Here is a 13,125-nt window from a genome sequence, read left to right on the forward strand (position 1 = left end):
TGGACAGTGAAAGCTTCGATCTTTTAAAGTTTGATAAATAGGCATAGCAGGGTGGTCTGATCAATGTGGATTAATAATGATGCCTTTAAAAAAAAGAGGACACAGAGTTCCATGCATATTTCCATGACACATAAACATTTATAGAAAAAATGAAGCATGGTATCTTAAATATAAAGTGATGGAAAAATAGTTGTGTTTTTATTATGAGATCACCACAAGGTCCTCATACTGCATTAATAAGAACTTGGTTTGCAGCAAAGAATGTCCCATGTAATGATGCAGCTTATTTTCAAATAAGCTAAACTCAAAGATCAACACAAGTGATTAAACTAATTCACAATGAATGAGGAAGAAATTCAGTTCACATTTAAAGGAAAAGTATTTTTCTGAAACAATATGCAAACCAAAACACAGCTACCCTTCACAATTCACACTTACTGGGGTTAGCATGCAAGCCTAATGGCTGCCTAGTTGTTCAGCTCCAATAACCACAGGAATTCAAAGTCTTCTGTGAATGATCAAAAAGAACAGACCTCGATTAAAAAGAACCCACAGGATTGGAAAGGGGATGCAGAAGAGCACGAGAGCCCTGCAAGCGAAGTTGCAGAAACTTCACTCAGACAACGTAATAGAGCAGCGAACCACTGACACTTCAGACAAGGAAGGCCTGGCCAAAATGGTGTAAGGTGGCTCAAGGGGAAAGGCAGGGCTTGAAAATGACTTACATGTCAGATGACCCAGTGAATATATTTCATAGGTTAGGCATGCTCCTAAAGCAGCCTGGACAGAGGCTCTTCAGCATCTTGAAACTAAAATAGAAACCCCTTCAGCTAAAATGCTGGATGTAACTAAGAAAGCTAATGGATCTGGAGACACAGTCTGAAATGGAGATTCTCAAAATGACAGTGCAGGATCTAGAGCTCATGCTTGAAGATCAAATCAACTGTGAGTGCCTCAAACACTTTGGGTTTGGCGTGCACAGCTGTGTGTGTGTGTGTGTGTGTGTGTGTTCTGTCAGATGCAGGGGGAGAGGAATGCTTTCTTAGTAACATTAATCCCAGAACTCACCTCATTCTGAATATTGAGAGAGTGTTGGACGTGTCTTATAGGGCCAAATAGTGGTATTGTGTATGGGACACAGCACTTTCAAAACACTTAACCCACCACTGTTTAAGAGAATGGCAAAACATGACAGCATTGACAAAATCTGATTTCCTTTTATCCGCTTTGTAAGCAAACATAATATAAACTGTTGCCCTCCAGGGACTCGGACTTCACACTGGAGAGATTTTCTTAAGTCATGACTGGGAATCAGCTTTTCTCCTCTTGGTTGCTTTAATACTGTGTTGTGCTTGTATGTTTATGAACTGCTGTTCCTGCAGTGCCCGTATTATGTTTACTTGTTTTATTAAAAATTAAAAACAATATTTAATAATAATAATAATAATTAACACTTATCTGAATTTTGCAGTGCCATTATCTGGTCAAGCAATGTGTACAAAAATGCATATAAATGCATATTTTAGCTAAACTAACATACAAAGATACATTATTATATTAATGAAAATGGGTTTACCAAAATGTGTGCATTGTGAGAAAATACATGTGTTTTTAAGAATAAATCTACACCAAAATGTTGATGAATTTCTAAAGATTTCTTTTTAAAAGGGTGTAAACTGGTGTGAAAATGTGGAGCACAGAATTTAAGATTGGAGAAATGAGAAAATGAGAGAAATGCAGATTGACAAATTTAGATTGAGGTGGGAGAACCAACTGATTATGCAATCATTTGACAGCAAGTTGTCAAGTGCCATAACACATAACAGAAAATTTAATGTATGTATTCATTAGGTCTCTCAGGATTTATATACAATACCAGAAATTGTGGAGTATAGATTTAGTTAAGCTAATAAAAGCATCATGTAAAAGACAGAGAACTTAACTGTTCCATTCCTAACTGGGGGACCACATGTATGTTTGATGCCTTTATGAGATGTTGGGCTCTGTCAAACATGCATGCCCTCAATAGCTTCAGACCAAATTTGTGAAAAGACTCCACTGGGGGGGGGGGACGACGAGTTGGATCCAGACCTGCAGAACAATGCTAACTATGCCTACACAAAAGAAGTCCTATTGAATGCAATGGAGTGTACTCCTTGGTAAATGGAGTTAGAATTGCAAACTATATTAATCATACTTTAGTCCCATTATTTCAATTAGTCTGAGATTATATGGAAGTTGTACAGTGGTACCTCGGGTTACAAACACTTCGGGTTACAGACTCCGCTAAACCGGAAGTAGTACCTTGGGTTAAGAACTTTACCTCAGGATGAGAACAGAAATCATGTGGCGGCAGCAGGAGGCCCCATTAGCTAAAGTGGTACCTCAGGTTAAGAATGGTTTCAGGTTAAGAACAGACCTCCGGAACGAATTAAGTTCATAACCAGAGGTACCACTATATCTATAATTCAGGTAGGTAGCCATGTTGGTCTGACGCAGTAGAAATATATAAATACTATCCCATGCTTTTTCCTGTAGGACTAATTGCAGTCATTAACAGTCGTCCACAGGTTTACCATGCCCATTGAGTCAATCACCCATCTCCTATTACTCTCCTGAGAAAACCCCCACCCCACCCTCCCACTATATATAAAGGCCTGGTAAATTCTCTTTTAGTGTATCTGAAGAAGTGTGCATGCACACAAAAGCTTATACCCAGAACATACTTAGTTGGTCTCTAAGGTGCTACTGGACAACTTGTATCTATGATGTTTAGCTGATGTTGCAGTAAGCATTCACACATATATTAACCAACCCTGAGTTCCATGGAGTACTGTGTCCAGTTTTGGGCACCACAGATTAAGATGGGTGTGAACAAACTGGGACATTTCTGGAAAGGGTGACAGAAACAGTGAGGGCTCTACAGATCAAGAGTTCTGAAGAGTGAAGGAGTTGTGCATTTTTCACCTGGAGAAGAGATGATTAAGTCATTGTTTAATATTTGAATGTCTGCATTTATGACTGAGCAGATTTGTTTTATGTTGCTCCAGAACATAGGACCTAAAGTAATGGGTTCAAATTACCAGAAAAAAATATTGAAATTAAGAAGTGGTGAGCACTTTGACAGTGGAACAGAATGCCTTGTAAGTTGTACTTTCCTTTATTGGAAGTTTTTAAGCAGACGTCAGATGGCCAGCAATCAGAAATGCCATAGTGGTGGATATCCAACGTTAGCTGGGTTGAAAGGTGGGTTAGATTGCTACTGAAGTAACTTCTACTTCACAGTGCAATCCTATGAGTGTCTACTTAGAAGTCTGCCCTTTTGAGTTCAGTTAGGTTTACTTCTAGGTAAGTGAGTATAGAATTTCAGCTTCCGTCTCATTAAAAAAAGTAGGACTTAGTGAAATAGTTACAACTGGCTTGTAATCTTGACTTCAAAGACACTGGGCTATGATTTAATTAGCTGTCTCTGGTTCAGTGCCTGGAAGTTTACCCATTTCCCCCCATTGCCACTTGTTTACTATTATAAGTAACTTTTATAGAGCAGTGCCTTTCCTACGATCCCCCTAGAGGCAAGGAAGCCCGATTGCCAGCTTCACCAGTTAAATTCATGCCAATAGCCCATTCGTGCATATTTGGGGATGATTATGTGTTTCTTTCAAGTACCTTAAAAAGGTGCTTGTATTGGTGCTGTGGTGACATGCAAGTGTATGTTTTACATTTAAATGAATAACTCATGATGAAACAATTGTATCTGATTAATTTTTCATTAGTTGACAGTTCTAATTAAAAAGAAAATATACATTTTCAGTCCATGCTCAGGAGGCAGCCACTGTTGGAAACAGGGTCTGACCTTTTTGACTACTTAAATATTTATGGCTGTACAGTGAATTTCTGCTTATAAAAGATGGATTTAGTGCATACAAGGACCTGGACATGTCCTCAGGCATGTTGCCTACAAAGGAAATATTTCACTCCCACCCTGCACTTGCCAGTACACTGATAGAAATCATTTTGATAAAGTTAGCTTGTTTCTTTAGTTTGTTTTTCAAAAGTCAGGCCAATCTGAATCATTTTTATCTTCTGTTTTATTCACATACCTCACTCTAGTTAAAATACTCGAAAGGTAACTACTCGGCAGACCCTCAAGTAGGATGAAATCCTACTTGCATCAAAAAGTCCACCACAAGATAAAAAAAACTTCATTGCAAAATGGGGAGTAACCTCTTCTTCTGAGACTTGGGGCTAGAAGATGAAGCGAGAGGAACAAGCATAGCTGCTTCCAAGCAGGTCAAGTTGGGTGAGGCAAAGTCTTGGCAAAATCAAGTGAGGCAAAGTCAAGACAAAGCTTTTTAAGGAGTTCAGGACCATGGACAGATCCCTATAGGCCCTGCTAGCTGAACTGTGAATGATCTCAGCCAAAACCTGGGGCCATCTGAGGCTTTATATATGCTGGCAAGGGCTATACTATTGTTGGCCTCATAGCTGCTAGTTTTGATGACTTAAAGGATCTTTGTCTGATTTTACAGGCACTGGCAGCTGCCAGGAGGAAACTGGTGGAGGTACAGTAGTTCTCCTAGTTGAGCAGACTGCATTTTCTCCTCGTTTATATCTTCTGCAGGGTAGCGCTAAGTTTCAGTGGGCATGACTGACAGTGTTATTTAAATGTTCACCTCAAGCCTACCATCAAAGGATAGTCTTTCGAACTGCTTTTGTGAATTTTTCAAAATGGTTTCATAGCCTCATCATGGATGTGATGAAATTGACTCTGCTAGTCCACAAAGGTTAGATTTTGACAATACCAATATCTTTTAGTCCCGAAGATGCCTCAAAAATTCCTTATTGTTTTATCAGTCACTATATCAGTTCATTCAAAATTGGTTTATTAATCCCTTGCCTAAATGATGGTGGTGGTGATGATGATGATGATAACAACAGCGAGAGCCAGCTTGGTGTAGTGGTTAAGAGCGGTAGTCACGTAATCCGGGAAACCGGGTTCGAGTCTCCGCTCCTCCACATGCAGCTGCTGGGTGACCTTGGGCTAGTCACACTTCTGTGAAGTCTCTCAGCCCCACTCACCTCACAGAGTGTTTGTTGTGGGGGAGGAAGGGAAAGGAGAATGTTAGCCGCTTTGAGACTCCTGAAGGGGAGTGAAAGGCGGGATATCAAATCCAAACTCTTCTTCTTCTTCTTCTTAATATTAAAACAAACAAAATATATAAGTTCTATTTATCCCCATGTAAACACATCGTTGAAAGGTTCACACAGTCACTATCCATGGTTTTTCCAGTATGTGAAAGAGTTGTATGCATGTACCAAAGTGTGTGCAACCATTCAAAGAGGGACCTAGACCAATCAATGCCATCTTCTTGCATAGAGGACCTCTATGTATATACATCAGCACATAAAAAACCCCTTTTCATGCTGGCCAAACATGCATTGGTGAGGAGACATTTTTCCTGCAGGCACCAGTGCACACACACGTTCACGTGGCCTGTGCAGGCCCCTCACACATTTCTACACATGGGAGCAGTTGTGTGCAACATATGAACTCTTATGTCATAGGCCTGAGCCCCAAGTTAAGGACTTTGCAACATTCCTGTCTCTGGGTAAAAATGTGCAAAATTATTTTGAGAAATCCCACACCTCTTACATAGAAACTTCCATGTCTGCCTCAAAGGCTTGCTTTATGTGAGATAGCAGAGAAACTCTAGCATACACCTTTCAAAATGATTTGGCACACTCTTACAAAGCCCTGCATGATTTCAGACAACTCAGGCTAGCTGTCCTTTCCTGGGAATGCACTATTGTTTAATGTACCTTCATTCAGAACAATCCTATTCTATAAATTATGTATAAATGAATGTCTCAACTGGATGGACATAACCTGCTTGAGTTTCATGTCCAGACACCTGCATTTATCCACAGAAGTGTTGGGATATTTGGTGATAAGGGTCTATAAATGATGGTTCCATTGTACAACTTGTCAGTCAGCTGAGTTGTGATTAGCCCATAGAGTTAAGAGTATGTTTTCCTGTCATGTACTAATAAAGTCATTTGTCACTTTTTATTTTGTACCTCAGTAGGCACAAAAGAGCAACTTCCCCCTTCCTGTTTAATTGCACACCTACCGTTATTCCATCTGACAGCCAACCTAAAAGAAGAGCAAGCAAGTTTTGTGGCCAGGTAGGTTTTGCTAATTAGGCCATACTATGGATATTTAAGTATAGGGAATCACAGAAGGGCTAAGTTTAATCCATAGTGGTTCTAGCAGAGCAGACCTTGAAGCACTGAACACTACACAGAGAGGAAGAAAATGTGTTCAGTAGCATCTGGGGACAATTGTTTTATAAAGCTTATTAGTATAAAAAAGCATAAGCTTTGGTAGGAAATGTTCTGCTTCACCAGAAGCTGATTCTTGTAGGAGCCAGTAGCCCATTCCTAAGAGTCCATAGACAAAAGAACATCTTCAGAATTTGGATTTGGTGCCTGTAGGCCTACTGAGGATGAGCCTATGTCCTCCTTAGAGCCACACTAACTTTAAACAGTGTTGGAGGCAAGGATAGTGCACCTTAGGAACTGTGCCTACTCACTGCCACTTGTTGGGGGTGAGTATTGTCAGCAGGCCACCCTCTTTGAGAAGATCATTTGGGGGTGTTGTGAAGGAAAGTGAACTTCCCATGGGTGACTGGTTCCTGGTGGGGTGGGCTTGCTCTTTCTTAGGTGAGTGGGTGGTATGAATTGGTATATATGAGTTAAGTTGGCTTTCAAGTGAGAGGTGGAATGCTGAGGAGCTGCCTTTCCAGTGACAGCATGAATGCTGCTGACAAACAAGTATCTGGTGTAATTAGTGGGTGTTTTGTGTTTTTGTGATTTTTGCTTTGATTAATTTATTGTACTCTTACTGTATATTCTTTTGTATTAATATGCTGTTCACTGCTTTGGGGGCAAAAAGTGGTATGCAAATAAATTATAACATAACATAACAACAGGGAACCTGTTAGTAAACACCCTGTTAGTATAAAAATAGGTGGAAACATACTAGAAAACAAGAACAAATCAAAACAGAGGTCACAGTCTATGACCTGGGCAGAAGCTCCATTGAATAGAATAGAACTTAATTCTGAGTCAACATACCTAAGAGTTACTCTGTGAATCATACTCTGTGAATCAAGAACATACACCACCCAATTCAAAACAGACCAAGCCAAAAATATATGTTCAAATTCCCAGAGAGTGAATCCATAATGCAGTGGAGAAAACAATGTTCCACTTCATCATTTGTTTCCTTCATCTGTCTCCTAATTCTGATTTTTTTGAAAAGAGATTGTTGAATGTTTCTTCTGCCTGCAAACAATCAATTGTAAGCATGTCAGATTTATCAAAAGATACTCAGATCCAAATATTATTACGTCAGAATAGTGAAGATTCTTGTGAACTGATGCAATGGCAGGAGTAGAGAGACATTCAGAAGGACCTACAATTGTTGCAGCTTCATTAACAATCAACTGATAAAACATTTTACCCTAAGTAGACCCATAAGTAGACCCTAAGTAGACTCACTGGAAGGACAGATCGTGAAGCTGAGGCTCCAGTACTTTGGCCACCTCATGAGAAGAGAAGACTCCCTGGAAAAGACCCTGGTGTTGGGAAAGATGGAGGGCACAAGGAGAAGGGGACGACAGAGGATGAGATGGTTGGATGGTGTTCTCGAAGCTACAAACATGAGTCTGATCAAACTGCAGGAGGCAGTGGAGGACAGAAGTGCCTGGCATGCTCTGGTCCATGGGGTCACGAAGAGTCGGACACAACTAAACGACTAAACAACAACAACAAAGACCCATACAACTTCCGGAGGGCCTTCTGCTTTTGAGCTCTGCAGATGCAGCTGTTGCTAGCAATCAGCATAGGATCTTATCTCAAACACCAAAGTCAGCTGACACTTATTTCTCTGACTGCATTCTGAGTTTGAGAATTATGATCACCTTACCGGATTATTGGAAAGATGAATGGAAAATAGTGTACAGTTGGAGTTTGGAATACTTTAAACCTTCCATTATTGGACCTTGATACTATTATGATGATTAATGATAAAAATTAATGAATTTTATTGTTTTGTACAGTGTCATTCACTCTGAACCTTATTGCTTACACTGCCTACAGAGGAGATGGGTGATTGACTCAATGGGTATGGCTGAGGAATTGTTTAAGATTGGGTGGGTGGCTGTCTGTAGGCAATGAAAGGTCTTCCTCCCAGAGCTTGAGAAAGAGAAAGAAAGAAAACTGTCATTGTCTAGGAGAGGTTGTAAATCTCTGATGATGCATTGAACTGTTTTAACTTGGGTGCTGTATGTTATTACTAGTGGTGTTCTGTTATTTTCTCTTTGGGGGCTGTCTTGTAGCAAGATCTCTGGGTATCAGCTTGGCTTTGTTGATCTGTTGTTTAACTTCATCAGGTGGATATTTTAGTTCCAAAAAGGTTTGCTGTAGATCTCTTAGGTGACAATCTCTGTCTGTAGAGTTGGAACAGATGCAGCTGTAATGTAGAGCCTGGCTATATATACAATTGATTGTTTGGTATGTTTGGGATGGTAGCTAAAAGCATGTAGATATGTTTGTCTATAAGTTGGTCTATAAGGTGCTACTGGACAATATTTTATTTTTTTTATACATATTCGATAGTCACCAGCATTCCATGCTTCTTCAGAAAAAACAAACATAAATAAATAAATCAAGGCAATGGCCCATCTAATCCAGTATCCTGCACAGAAGTGGCCAGCCAGATGCCTGTGGAAATCTACAAGTAGAACAGGAGCACAAAAGCACTCTCCAACAACTGGTACTCAGAAGCATCAAAGCCTCCAACCAGACTTGCTGCGTCTTGTGCCTCTCAGGATACTTCATGAGACCATCTCCTTCCCTCCTTCCAGCCTTCCTTCCAACCCCTCCTGAAAATTCACCCTTTCCATGATTTTATTTGTTAAATTTATACATACCAACTTTCATATGTGTATCACAGGGCAGTTTAGAGTAAAGCCTTTTGAATTGCTCACTCACCCCCACAGCCATACTGCAACCTTCCCCGACCAACCTTCAGAGGTTTTGAGTCACAATCCCATCCGTTCCAGCCACCATGGCCTATCATTGGGATTGATGGGAAACCAAATCCAGAAGCATCTGGAGGGCACTGGTGAGCAAAGGCTCCCTACCTGTATTTAATTCTAAATCCACATAGCTGAAATAACTGAATATGTTTACACTGTTCCTTCTTCCTCTGTTGCTTTCCTTTTGATATTTTTAGTCTTGTGGGGGAGTGACCTGTTCTTTCCTCCTCTTCTCTGCCATTCCTTACCAGTGATAATATACAGAAGTGTCTAGGGCATAAGAATGAAGACTCCATCACCACTACCTGCTGCTGACTCCCCACCATGGATGTAAGAATTAGAAAGAGGAGGGGTTTGTAATCATCATTAGCAATCTTATTCTGAACTAAATCAATTCTTTGGACCGATCCAGATGCATTTGTATAAGGACAGGGGGGAAATCTCTGAATTTTAGCTTCAGGTCCCCCCCCTTCTTTCCCATTTGCTGCCCTCTGATGTAAAGCTGCCCTATGCCAAAGGGCAAATTGGTGGGGGACCCTCCCTCACCTGGTTGGTAGTGAGAAAGACAAAGGCCAGAATAGTGAGAAAGAGCTGGCTAGAAGCAGTTAGAAACCTGAGAAAGAGAGACATGCATGATTTCTTTTCAAACCCCAAGGAAGCAAGACCTTCTGGTGTGAACCCCTCCACCGTAGGCTCAGGTTGTATGTATGTGTAAACCTGATATCATAAAGGCATTACAGTCTCTGTTGTCCCTCATTCCAAGGAAACTGAGTAAGCACCTGGAACCCCTGGAATCTCACACCTCCCAGACATTTCTGGAAGAGGAATGAATAGTGTGGTGGGGGCATCACCCCAGATGCTATGAGTAACTGCCACTTCTCAGGATAGAGAGGGAGAGGTGAGGGACGTGGTGCAAATGTGCCATCCTCCTCATTAGATTGGCTCTCCCAGCAAGGTACAAGTGTGTAGACCTCACCACTGCCCCTCCGCTCCCTCTATTCTTCCTGATACATTGCCATGACTAAGGTAAACAGAAATCAGGTGAGCAGTACAACCTTACCAAAATAACTACTGTGGTATCAGCTATGCCAGTGTTTCCCAACCACTGTTCCGCGGCACACTAGTGTGCCGCGAGATGTTGCCTGGTGTGATGGCCTGGGATTCCGATTCGGAGGATGAAACAGAGGAATCCCAGCCTGCACAGGAGTCCCCGCCTCCAGGGCCGGCTGAACTGGGGCAAGGCCTAGAGGCTGAAGAGCCTGCACCTGTGGCAGTGCAGCAGGAGCTGGTCCCAGGTGAAGTCCTCCTGGCCCCAGAGGGGCCTGATGACTCAGTGGCCACAGGTGAGCCTCCTCCAGGGCCCAGTAACCCTTCGGCCTCTCCTGATCTGCAGAGGCTTAGGGCAGAGAGGCGAAGGGAACTAGTTGCCCCCAGGAGGAGTGCTCGCCTTAAGGCCAGAGTAGGCGGGGCTCCTGGGGGTCGGGACCGCCCCTGACCTTAGAAGAGGATAAAAGCCCAGTCATCCCGGCCCCAGGTTGCGGGAGCAACGTCGTTGTTGGCTTCGGACCTTCCTGTGATCCTGATCCCTGCTCGGCCTCCTGTTCCTGACTAACCGGTACTCCTGTTCCCTGCTCGGCTTCCTGTTCCTGACTATCCAGTACTCCTGTTCCCTGCTCGGCCTCCTGTTCCCGACCATCCGGTGTTCCTGTTGCCTGCTAAGCCTCCTGTTCCAGTGTTCCTGTTCCCCGCCCGGCTCTCTGCATCAGACCTCGCTCCTCTTCGTGTGGACTCTGCTACACTCACGGTACCTTACCCCCGGGACCAGCACACCTGGTGTGCCGCGAGATGTTGCCTGGAGGGAGGCGGGTGAGTCGGGCGGCGAGAGGCGGGGCGGCGGCGGCGAGGAGAGGCCGCCCAGCGCGGGGCTCTCGCCATCTGCCTGCCTGGCTGCCTGCGAGCTCGGCGGGCAGCGCCTCCGTCCGCAGCGCCCGCCTCGCGTCTCTCATTCCCTGCCCCTGCCAAAGCTCACCCAGCCAAGCCGCGCTCTCCTTCCTGCCTCACTTTGCTGCCTCCTCCCCCCCCACCCCCAAAGCTTGGAGGTTCCCCGGCAAGGGGGAGGAAAAAAAATTGAAACTTACACTTTCGTGCGTCCCTCCTGGCGTGACGCTGCGCGCTGACGTCACGGGGCTGTAATGGTGGTGTGCATTGAGATTTTTTTCATCAAACAAGTGTGCCTTTGCCCAAAAAAGGTTGGGAAACACTGAGCTATGCAAATGCATTTAATGCACACTTTCCCCTAATATGTGCATTTTTATAGATATGTGTATTTGGTTGGAGTACTGTATAGTCACATTTGCAGAAAGGTGAATTTAGGAGGATAGCTCTGTTTTGGTTAACACAGTGTTTTGGGAAGTGTGAATTAGGCAGGCAGGCTCTCATTTGAATATGAACTGTACCAAATTGCTTCCCCATCCCTAAATTTGTATTCCATGCCCATTTGTTTCTGAGATGTGGTGCGTCATGATCTTATATATAAATTACTATAGCTTGATACTCTTTCTTCTACAGAAGTGTTTGACAAATGTAATTTTCTTCCCTGTTCCATATCTCTGCTATATCTTGTTTCTCCACAAATTCTTTTGCCCGAGCTTTCAGTCTAAGCAACTTGTTTGAATTTATCCCCCCCCCTTGCTCTCTTTCTCTCTCTCTCTGATAAGTGAATTAAAATGACAGTAAGAAAACCAAAAGCTCAAGAGGTGAAAGAAAGAGGCAAATGAAATGGCTTTATTTCCCAGACACCATAAATCAGAGCCTCCCTGCTTATAATGTAGCAAGATGATCAACCGATTCCTTCATGCATCCTGGGCTTATTTGTCTTTTCCAAACCATGGTACTTCACTTCCTCAGAACATACATTGAATAAAATGCAGTGTAAAATTCAGCTAGGTAAGGCTGAGAGTCAGGGACTGGTCCAAGGCCACCCATTGAATGGGATTTTGAACCTTGGTCTCCCAGATCCTAGTCCAACACATAGTGGCCTTTTCACAGAATGACAGCTATCCATCTAACACCTGGTCACGCTGAAGTACATTGATTTCCATGTGTTGGATTGTGGTTACAATTTTTCAGCGCATAAAGACTGGAGCAAGTCTGTTTCCCCTTCAATTCCTTGTTGGAAGGACTGGCCCTACCATTAGATAAAGTGAGACAAATACCTCAGTCAGGAAATTCTGGGATGGTAGTGACAGCACAGTGCTGAAAGACAGAGCTTTATGGAACATGTGACCTGCTCTGGGCCCCCAGAATTTGCCTGCTACATTCAGGTTCAGTGGAGGGTGCTGTCTTATTACCAGTGCTGAAGTAGGATTCAACTGCCAGTGCAAACAGGTTTTGTACAGGGGATCTGTGGTGTGTGTATGAGCATGCAGACACATGTTTGTGCATGTGTGCACACCCTGTCCTGGGCTGGGATTCAATATATAATCAATGTTATATATACATCAGTCCTTGCACAGTCCTCAAGCCCTGCACCTCAGGAAAAGCACGTTGACAGACTCCCCTTAAATCTGGCCAGAGACCCCATTTTCAAGCACAGCACTGCTGAAATTATAATTCAGCAAAACACCACAAATCTAATGATGCTTCTCACATGATTGTATCATAAAATTATGCATAAACTCACATATGTTCCTCAACTTTAAAAGGCTTTAAGAATATGGGCAGGATGGTGATTCATTGCCTCGTATCCTTACACTAGCATCCTCTCCCTGGTTGTAATAAGTGCCCAAGGCCTCAGTTTTTGAGAACAGAACTGCAAGGCTTCACTCTCCCTTACATGTGCAAAATCCACAGAGAAATAATGCCACTCTGATGAGCAACATCATAAACCATAATGACAAAAAAAAAGTACTAGAAAGGACTGTTCAAACAGCCAGTAGCAGATGTTGGAGAAATAAGCCTTATGGATTTATGGTCAGTTAAGTCTGACAGATGGAGATGAGAGATTAATCCTTTTCTTCCC

The 13,125-nt window shown here is 42.8% G+C and overlaps 1 long non-coding RNA gene across 2 annotated transcripts in view; it reads left to right on the forward strand.

Moving 5' to 3' along the window:
- The first annotated feature begins 787 nt into the window (after nucleotides 1-787).
- The window catches only part of LOC308578603, a 74,920-nt gene continuing 62,582 nt past the window's right edge, over nucleotides 788-13,125 (forward strand). Inside the window, exons 1-2 of one of the 2 annotated variants that reach the window (XR_014004024.1) lie at nucleotides 788-945; nucleotides 6,084-6,186. This is a non-coding gene — a long non-coding RNA (uncharacterized lncRNA). The remainder of the gene's footprint in view (nucleotides 946-6,083; nucleotides 6,187-13,125) is intronic. The other variant, XR_014004023.1, reaches the window with a different exon arrangement.

Source organism: Podarcis bocagei, assembly GCF_964188305.1.
Source record: "Podarcis bocagei genome assembly, chromosome: Z".
NCBI classification, from domain to species: domain Eukaryota; kingdom Metazoa; phylum Chordata; class Lepidosauria; order Squamata; family Lacertidae; genus Podarcis; species Podarcis bocagei.